General features: G+C 31.2%; 1 pseudogene; it reads right to left on the bottom strand.

Moving 5' to 3' along the window:
- Window positions 1–6,456: 6,456 nt before the first annotated feature.
- LOC145638035 (thaumatin-like protein 1b pseudogene) lies at window positions 6,457–7,974 on the bottom strand (annotated as a pseudogene).
- Window positions 7,975–10,204: the final 2,230 nt, after the last annotated feature.

The following is a 10,204-nucleotide window of genomic DNA, read 5'->3' on the forward strand; positions in this document are numbered from 1 at the left end:
ATAAATTACGAATTAAAGTTAGATTATGTCGATATTTATCCATAATCATAATCTTGGAGCGACACCTTTTATGAAAAATGGAATCAACTACTAAAAGTCAAATAAAATTGCCATTTTTATTTATAGAATTGGGGACTAATAATTAGTTAATTTAACAATGTGCAAATTACAAAAGTACTTTTTAAGTGATATTGTGGGCACCATGCTACATTCCCAGAAATTGCTCGATTTTGCCCATTTTTTCTTATTCTTATTGATAAAGATAACACATTATTACTTTTTAATGGAACAATTGGAATTTAATACTAATAATAACAACTTGAATGCTCATCTTCCTAATATGGATAATAATTTTTGTTCTAGTGACTAGAACTTCAATTAGTTTTTGATCCCTAATGCAAAATGTAATAAATTAAATTAAAGAGTTCTCCAATCATAAGATCAAGCATAATATAATGCGATAACAAACATTTGATACAATAAACATCTAAACCAATGCAAGTTAGCCAAACAATTAACAATAATGAACAAAATTTATACTAGTATGCTCTAATTTTTGGTCCATGCACTGTCGTTTGGCTGCATGAAGATATGGTACATTTTGAAGATCACAATTTCTTAAGAATTAAGGCGTTTCTCGAATTATTTGTCCAACTAAAAAAAGTAGAGATTTTATGATAATCGATCTATTTCCAATAAATTTATAGAGATTCTATTTAATTTCTAAATCATTTTTATCAAATTTTTGGATTATTTCCCAAATGCACAAGTGCTTTATTTAGTTAACATATAAAACAATGTCATAATATTTTAACTTTACAACGTGTACTATATATATACGTGTAGATTTACATATGAAATAAACAATTGCTTAATATACACTTTTATTACGTATTATTGATCAAAGTTAATAAGGCTTAAACCCTTCCAACATTAAGTAATCAATCTCATAATGATGAGTTTGGCAAATAATGATGTCGAACTTTAACAAATATATACATTAAATTTTCACCTTATCAAACATTTCAAACTACATATCAATAAGGTGACTAAAAAATTGTACTTTTTTCACAAAATAAAACTATCTTTGACCCCATTGAAATTTAACAACCAATGTTTTTTGTAAGGAGCTAGGCAGCCAGCTAGGATGTTGTCTAAAATGGCGTGTAAAGTGAGAGTAGATAAGATCCTGTTTGTAAATAAAGCTTTTTATGCTTTGTAGCAAGCATAGCATCATTCTCTTCCTTTTGCCATTTTTTGCATCCCTTATCTTGCATTCTCTTAAGCCTTCAGCCCTCTTTATTAAAAGACTTGCGTCACTAGCATTCAAGTTGGAGTTTAAAACATTAACCTAATTCTTTTGAATATAATCTAGCGTGTATACAGTATAGCTTTAATTTGTTATATACACACGAGTACGAATCATTCAAGTTGGAGTTTAAAACATCAACCTAATTCTTTTGAATATAATCTAGCGTGTATACAGTATAGCTTTAATTTGTTATATACACACGAGTACGAATATATTTAGGATCAACCAAATATACCCTGCAAATACATATTTATAAATGTTCCATAAAGCATGAATGGATCCAGCTAAGTTAGTAGCACGACCATGATCCATCTAAAAATTTATGTATATAGCCAATCTTTGTATTTTTTGTAAGCTTGTTGAGTCACTCGAGGGAATATAAGTAATTATTAGAATACGAAAACATTTCTTTTGTTTACTACAAAGGTCAAAATTATATATCGAAAGGCCAGGTCATTTACTATATGTTTCTTAATGATTTTGTTTTCCTACGGCCAAAAGTGGTAGTTGCATAGATTCAATCTAACTGACGATGAGAAAGTAGGGCAACAGAAAAAAGTAGTAGTATTAATAAGTTGAAGTAGGTCAAAATGACAACCAATGACATAAACAGATGAGGTACTTTGGTATAATGTAAGCCGCAAATTAAATATCTATATAAAAAAAAATAAAAATATTTTCATTATTTTTAAGGAGGAAATGAATATATCTTTATATTTTTAGCTAAGATGGTGTATATATTTGTCCATGTAATAAAAATGCCTTTAATTTTTGCCCTTATCAAGATATTGCTAAGCATGTGGATTTACTTTTTTGTCTTCCATTTGCATGCATGCATGTGGGTTAAATTTGCTTTGCCATGCAACTTAGTTGATTTATGTGAAAATTAATTATACCTAAGCATATGGTTTTTGACAAATTAGATAATAATCTACTAAATTTTAATTAGCAGGTATAACCTTTTAGCCGACATTTTGTTGCCTAGTTTATATAGAGTAACAAATTAAAGATAATTCAGGTAGATTATATATATGAATTGATTTTTGGATTATACTCAAACTATTGGATGTCTTTTATCATTTTATACAATTTGGTACGTAACATGTATGATTAATTTATATTTGTATTTAATTTTATAATTATGAGTTAGTTTAAACTCTTTAAAGGATGGCCATGCAAATCAGATAATTATAATAAGTTTTTAATTTAACAAGTTGATGAAGTTAAAGGATGTCCATGCAAATTAGTTTATCATAAGTTTATGAACAAGTTGGTGAAGTTAATTAGGTTGGCCATGCAAATCATTTTATCGTACGACCAATAGACGATGATTTTGTTCCTAATTGATGTAATTAGGTTGGGCAATTATTTTAATTATTTGGTACAATGTGATGCAGAAGCACTAGCAAGAAGCAATAATGTATGAGTTATAGTGCATGTTTACCACCACATATATAATCCCAAACAAAAAACCTAAATCCTCTATCAAGTCAAGAAAACTACATAAATGTACGCTTTCAAGACATGTCAATATGTGTGTTTGACCTCGCTATAAAATTAATTAAAAAGTTAAATTATTATTCTATCTTGTAATTTGACATATCGATATTTACTTCTCAGATCATTCATGTTCTCTTTAATTCTATTAATTTTTTATTAATTAAAAGCAAATTTGAAATCAATAAGGTCATAAGACTTATCCAACAACGACTATACAATTAAGTACGGTATGGTATTTACATATGGATATGGCTAGCCACCATTAATCAATATGCAATAATAACGACATGATGGCTTATAATAGTCAATAAAATCTGCTTTAATTTTGACCAAGATTAAACTTTGAAAAGAGGAATTACCATAACGTACGAACATCCGTTGCAAATATTTGACCTGGTTGACAAACAATAAATCTATTTATCCAAATTTTTAGTGACTATGTACGTACTTACTCTCCCCGTCCCAAATTACTAGCAACAGTTTGACTTTATGCACTATTCACAAATCTCCCTTTGACCATTTTTATAAACTATTATATGAAGGTCAATGTAATCATGTAAAACATTGTTGGATCTATTTTAATGTATAGTTTCTTAATATAAACTTTTTATAACTTATATAAATATATAATAAAAGATATTAACGGTGAAACATGAGCAACGACAAACGTGTTCAGTCAAAATGTTACAAGTAAATTGGGACTGAGGGAGTAATATCAAGTAGTATAATAAAATTAAAGATAAAAAAAAAAAAAAAAAGTGATAGATGACTCAAGTAGCAATTAAGGATAAGGTGAACCTTGCCGTTTAGGGTCAATACCGCAACATTGAAGTGGTGAAAAGCTTTAGAAAACTGCATGTTGTAACCTTCTTTATTACGTGTATCTTGCTTGTAAAAGCTAAGTCTATATCACCTTATACTTTGCCTTCCAACACCCATACAGTTAACACTTTTTTTTGCCTGTGCTAGTAAACATTGACCAATTATTTTAAAAAAAATTTAATCTTCTTAAGATCAACTAGTGATATGTGATCCATATTTGATTATCGGATCCAAATAGTATTTGGATTACATTACTCCATAATTTCATAATGTAATATTTACGAATGGGAATAACCTAAATACATAAGGATAAATTATGGCAGAGGATTATCAATATTTGACAGATAATAAGGCTAAATATATTTTTTTCGATCTGAATTTATCTGACCATGTATTAAATAATTCATTTTAATTAATATTCTAGAGTTCGATGTTGGATCCATTGTTTCACTTTATTTATAAATAATTCTTCATATATCTTATAATGTAGATCGAGTATGAGTGCTCATTTATAGTAGTCCACTACTTTGATTTTATAGAAATTAATTATTTGAAGTATATAATAATAGGAGATTCTACCATACATGCCAATAAATTCAACGAGAAGTGATAGATATATATAACGGACCTTTAGTATACGATCCTAAATTTGTGGAATAAAGTGCTAATTATATTGGTATTAAATCATAAGTTACTTTCAAGCATGCAATTCGCAAGAAGGAGATAATAATATAAAGTTAATTGTGAATTTAGATCGCTTTAATGTATAAAATAATAATAAAATAAAAGAATAAAATGATAATGTATAGCACATGTGTTTTTTGTTATTTTTTCAGTGTAAATAGTCGTATAAAATATTGAAAAAAATATATATAATTAACCAAACAAGAATCCCTTCAAAAAAAAAATGAAAATAGTCCTCAGCTTGTTAGTCTTGTCTAATTAACTAGATTCGTCATTAGATTGCTCTAATCCGTATCAAAACTATGCTTTTCTTTTGATTATTTTGGACTTTTAACCAAAAGTTTAATACTGTATATGCAAGTCTATCATATACTTCCTCCGTTCTTTTATTATTGCACCACTTGCCTTTTAAAGAAGTTTCACAAATATTGCACCATTTCCTCTTTAGGAAAAAAATTATTTGTGTTCACACTACAATTACCCAACATACCCTTGCTTTTTCACACTTACTTTTTAGTTTATCAATATGTCACATGGGCAATTTTGTATTTTTACCTTTCTCTCTCTTACTTTTTTCCACTATCAAAATATTTGCATCCAACCCCTATGGTGCAATAATAAAAAAAACGGAGGAAGTATAAAATTTCCACCATATTAGTGATATTTAGTGATATACTTCGTACGAGTTTAAGCTCAAATATGCATTTTTAACATTTTTACACAATATATGTATATTAGTGATATATATACTAGTTTGTATTTTTTTTTTTTTTTTTTTGAAACAATATATATACTTGTTTAAGCTGTTAGGGTTGGTGAGTGCACAGCGGACGTGAAGATATGCTAAAACTTAATTTCAAGGGTTTTTTCTAGCAAAAATGAATAAACAAAAGATTTCAATATTCAAAATTTTCTTTGACAGCACAAATTAATTCGATCTATGTTACATTGTTTACTTTTAAATTTGCAGCTAAACTTTGGGCCTCTTCCCATTACCATAAGCCCATAACATAAATCAATCAAAAATGCTAACCATCAATTTATTGGGCTTTCTGGACAAGTTTTGCAACCTTAATTTGAGGTTCATTTACTTATAGGCCCATAATTATTGATATAATGACAGCCAAATAATCATTGTTATTAGTAGTCCTACAATTGATGATTGAATCAAATAGTTGCTTGATGAGTCCATGAGATAATAATCTGGTGCGATTGCTGATGGATTTGGTGACTGGGTCCCACTTGATTTACCACTGTAAAAAGAAAAAAATAAAGATATTGTGAGCAAATTCAAAATTTCTTGAACACCTATTCCGAATTTAGAATTTGTATACTAATTCAGATTACATTGTTAACGTGACTATCAACTCCAAACCGAGATCAAGAATGTATACATTGTATATTACGATTTACGACTATATGAGATTAATAGTTAGGCTCATCATTAATTAGTTAGAGAATAAACATATTAATATTAGATTAGAATAGATCCAATAATTATGCTAATTAATTAGTTGGGGTTGATACGTAGTAGTACAGCTAATCATGTCCATGCAATATTGCTACATACTGGGAAAAAAAATTAAAAAATAATTTGGATGCCAAGTACAAGAAACAGATATCTGACGTGTGATACTTTGATCATCATATATATTTATGTAAATGGTGAGAAAATGTTAGGATGTGGTATTCAACTCGGTTTTCATGATGTATGAAAATCATTTATATAATGGTACCATTATAATGTATCTACCATGTTGACCAACTTATTATTATACTCATCTAATTATGTTCATACAATGATACAAATGATACAAATGTATGTACATTATTATGCTAATTAGTTATTTATTTGCTAATAAGTTTGTAATCTCATGTTCGTTGACTCGTTATATTGTACTTCTATGGTCGAATAATAAATGTTACTCTGTAGTTGTTTTACTTTTATTGAATGTTTTTATCTTTTAACCCTGATTTAAGAAAATATTGTAAAAGGACAATTTTAAGGATGTAAGGAGTATAATAAAAATAATTAATTATGATTTTCATCATATATATCCTACAATCATTTTCTACAATAATTAGCGTATGCATGGATTGATAAATGTTGTTTAATTTTGTTTAAAAATCAAAATAACTTACGTGGTAGTTGTACTGGGACAAAATGTTATGACATAGTCCGCACCATTGCAAGTAAAAGTGCTAGTCGCATCATCATATGCATAGCTATAAGCACTTGGGCAAGCTGCCTTGAAGAACTCTGAGTACTTGCTCGGCTTGCATGTATCCGGCGTTGCATTGGGTCCGCTACAACAGTATTGTGCATCGCCAAATGCCTCACATGCACTCTTACATGCCACTTCTTCAGCGTTTGACCCATATGCGCTAGTAACAACTTGGAGCTCTGTTGGGCATGACCCATTTAGGTCCACCATGCAGCCCGTGGACGAACAATTACCCGACCCACCCACGGGCCGAACCATCATGGGTAGGTTGTACCCGTCTACGAGGCTAACATCATAAAAGTCCATCCCACCCGACCCGTTCAAAGTAAACTCGGCAAGGGTGGCGGGTGGGCGGGCACCCGACCCGGAGCACTCCACCGACCCGCTCCCACAATCGGCCGTGGCACACGAAAAGTTCCCACCGGCTGAGTTCGCGGTGCAAAGGGTCCGGGCCCACATCCGGCCCGACCACGACGCTGGGATATTAAGGACATTGGTGGCTCCAGGGAGAAGAGAAAAACCAGTGGCGGAAGCAGGGAGTTCAGGGGTGCCGGCACCGGTGAGCGTGGCGGGCCATATGGTGTAGGTGCATTGGTTGACAAACGTGAACTTGGCTGCTAAACTCATTCCTGCATTTCATACAAACAAACTTAGTGTCCCATTATAAACATACAATAATAAGAAATGAAATAAAATTACTTTGACAAATAAAATTGATGATTAAATTGTTGTTAGTTATTACCTAAGAAGTGTATGAAGAGGAACAATATGGATTGATAATATTGAAACATAGTCATAATAGAAGGGTTACGTTAAAAGAGCTAAATAAAAGAAATTCAAGGAGAATGAAGAAAACTTATATACCAAAACATTACTCAACAAAATCCATTATTTTAATTATATTCATATCTTATAAATTATTATAAGTTATGACAAATTGGCCACTAGGAAAGTTAGTTCATAAACAGAATATAAAAAACTATATGAAAAAATAAATTAAGACCTGTATATAGGTGGTTGAGAATGGTATGACTAAACTTATATAGATGATAGAAAGTCGGTAAACTATAATTCTAATCTTATTCCTAAGAAATGGAAGAAATTAAACGTCATTTAATTCTTCATGGTAAATTACTTTTGTTTTGTGTTCTTTTTACTTTATTTTAATGTAAAATCTACGTATTTGAAATTGTTTTACAGGTGGTAATGTTATTCTAGTTTTGGAAATTGGTTACTTAAAGCCTTAATTCCTTAAAGGCTAAAGCCGCTAAAGTAATGGTTTTTTGCCGTGTCATAAATTAGATTTTCCAATAGCTATGAGATGATATCGGAGTAGTAGGGTATGTACAACATTAGAATTATGTGTTACTCCCTTTGTTCGATTATTCCTTACAAAAAAAGTTGAATTATATTAAGGGTACTTTTACTCATCGAATAATTTTAAGAGTACTATTATTCATATAAATTTTAAAAATTACTTTCGTTTCATAACAAGAAAAATACCCTCTTGTTTATAATAAATAGTTACTACTAACATAGCTCTTATTTGGTTATCCCTACCAATTAAGGGGCAATGCGTTTTACAAAAAAATTGTATACATGGCCAAAGGACTAACAAATTTTCCTATTATAAAATATTAGTACTCCGTATTGGCCTTGTACATTTCTTGAAATACGTAGTAAAAAGGATCAAAATTCATCAAATCAAGAATAGATTTTCGAATTATTTTACTGCACAAAACATTTGGAGAGACCAAATATGCTCTCTCTTTTCTCAAATTTGGTCCATCATATAAAAAATCAAGCAGAGGCTCATGGGAATGGGATTGGCTCTGGTTGCAATGCCTTCTGCACGAGCTCGGTCTGTTCTTTGCTATGAACTGAGATAAAACCAGTAGCAGTTGCAGCAGATGGAAGGCGCCCAACATACTTAATGTCATCAGCAGTTCCTCTATTTACAGATTTCATTGCAGTACATAAACGAGGTGCAATGTAGCTGTAAGCGCCCATGTTCATTGGTTCTTCCTGACACCACACAACCTCAGCATCTGCAGTAAATATTGTAATAAAGAACGAAGGAAGTATATACGATATTCATAGCAATTATTACCGACTGCATCTTTAAGCATTATGATAGCTTAATAATCAGACTTTGTTTTACTGAGATTTTCCATCCTAGTGAAAATTACTCAGACAAGAACACAATTAGATCAATAGATCACCATGTATATAGTAATACAATATTTTCATTGGAAGAGTAAATACAATTAATAATACAAGGTGTGGTAAGTAGCCTGATTAACCCATAATTATTTTGGTAAGAACGAAGCTGAGTGTACAAGTATTACAAACGCTTACAAGGAGGGAGTGGAGGAGCACATAGTCCAGGATTATGTGAAAATGCAGATGCAGGGATACTTGCATTGTGTGGAGGAATGCTTCCACTAAGTTGATTTCTCGAGACATCAAACCTTTGTAAGTTTTCAAAATTCAACACCTCTTTCGGAATGTTTCCAGTAAGATCGTTCCTCGATAGCAAAATTGTTGTCAACTGACTACAGTTTCCAAGTTGTTGAGGAATTTTTCCTGAAAGTCGGTTACTCACCATCTGTAATACCCGTAAATATGGAAGATTACCTAATGAATTTGGTATGGAACCTCCCAATGGGTTATTCGACAAGATCAATGAAGTAATGGGTTTCATAGCTAGTAGAAAGCCTATATCTTTGTGAATTGGACCGGTAAACTTATTCCGAGACACATCAATGGAATTATAGTACTCGTACCCCTCTCGACTAAAAAATATTACTCCCAATGATCCATTGAAGTTGTTGGAATGAAGATCAAGGTCTAAGAGTTGGGAGAGATTACTAAACTCCACTGGAAGTTTTGAGTAGAATTTATTATTGGATATGTTAAGGTACCTCAAACTGCTGAAATTTCCTATCCATGAAGGTAACGTCCCACTGATCTGATTACTCGACAAATCAAGATCTTTTATACCCAAGCAAGAGGATAACCATTCAGGAAGTCGCCCTTTGATCCCTGTCCCAGCTAAATAAAGAGATACAATGTTTAACTCAGAGATCAAATGTGGTATATTCACTAATTCAAGGGTAGGATTGTAGGATATATCAAGAGTGCTTAATCTTTGTAGTCTAGAAAGTTGAGAAGGGAGTGGACCAACAAGTTGATTATGAGATAATTTTAAAGACAATAGGCTACTGAGATTGCCAAAACTCCAAGGTATTGAACCTACAAAGTTATTATTTGAGGCACTAATCTCTAGTAGTTGATTTAGATTGCCCATCGTTGATGGCAACTTTCCAGTAATCATATTGTTATCCAAGTATATACCTATGAGTCGGGTAAGATTGCCAATGGAGTTTGGTAAATCACCGTTCAATTTATTATTATTCAACTCAATAGACAACAGAGAATTAAGTTGACCTATAGAATCTGGTAAAACACCGTTTAAATTATTGTTGCTCATTCTCATGTACTTCAAAGATTTAAGTTGACCTACCGAATTAGGTAAAACACCAGTTAAATTATTATTACTCAAATCTAAATTTTCCAATAATTCAAGTTGACCTATGGAATATGGTAAAACACCACTCAATCGATTGAAACTCAAATTTATGTTATCCACGTTTTTAAG

This window comes from Chenopodium album, chromosome 1 (genome assembly GCF_948465745.1).
Source record: "Chenopodium album chromosome 1, dcCheAlbu1.1, whole genome shotgun sequence".
Lineage (NCBI taxonomy): Eukaryota > Viridiplantae > Streptophyta > Magnoliopsida > Caryophyllales > Amaranthaceae > Chenopodium > Chenopodium album.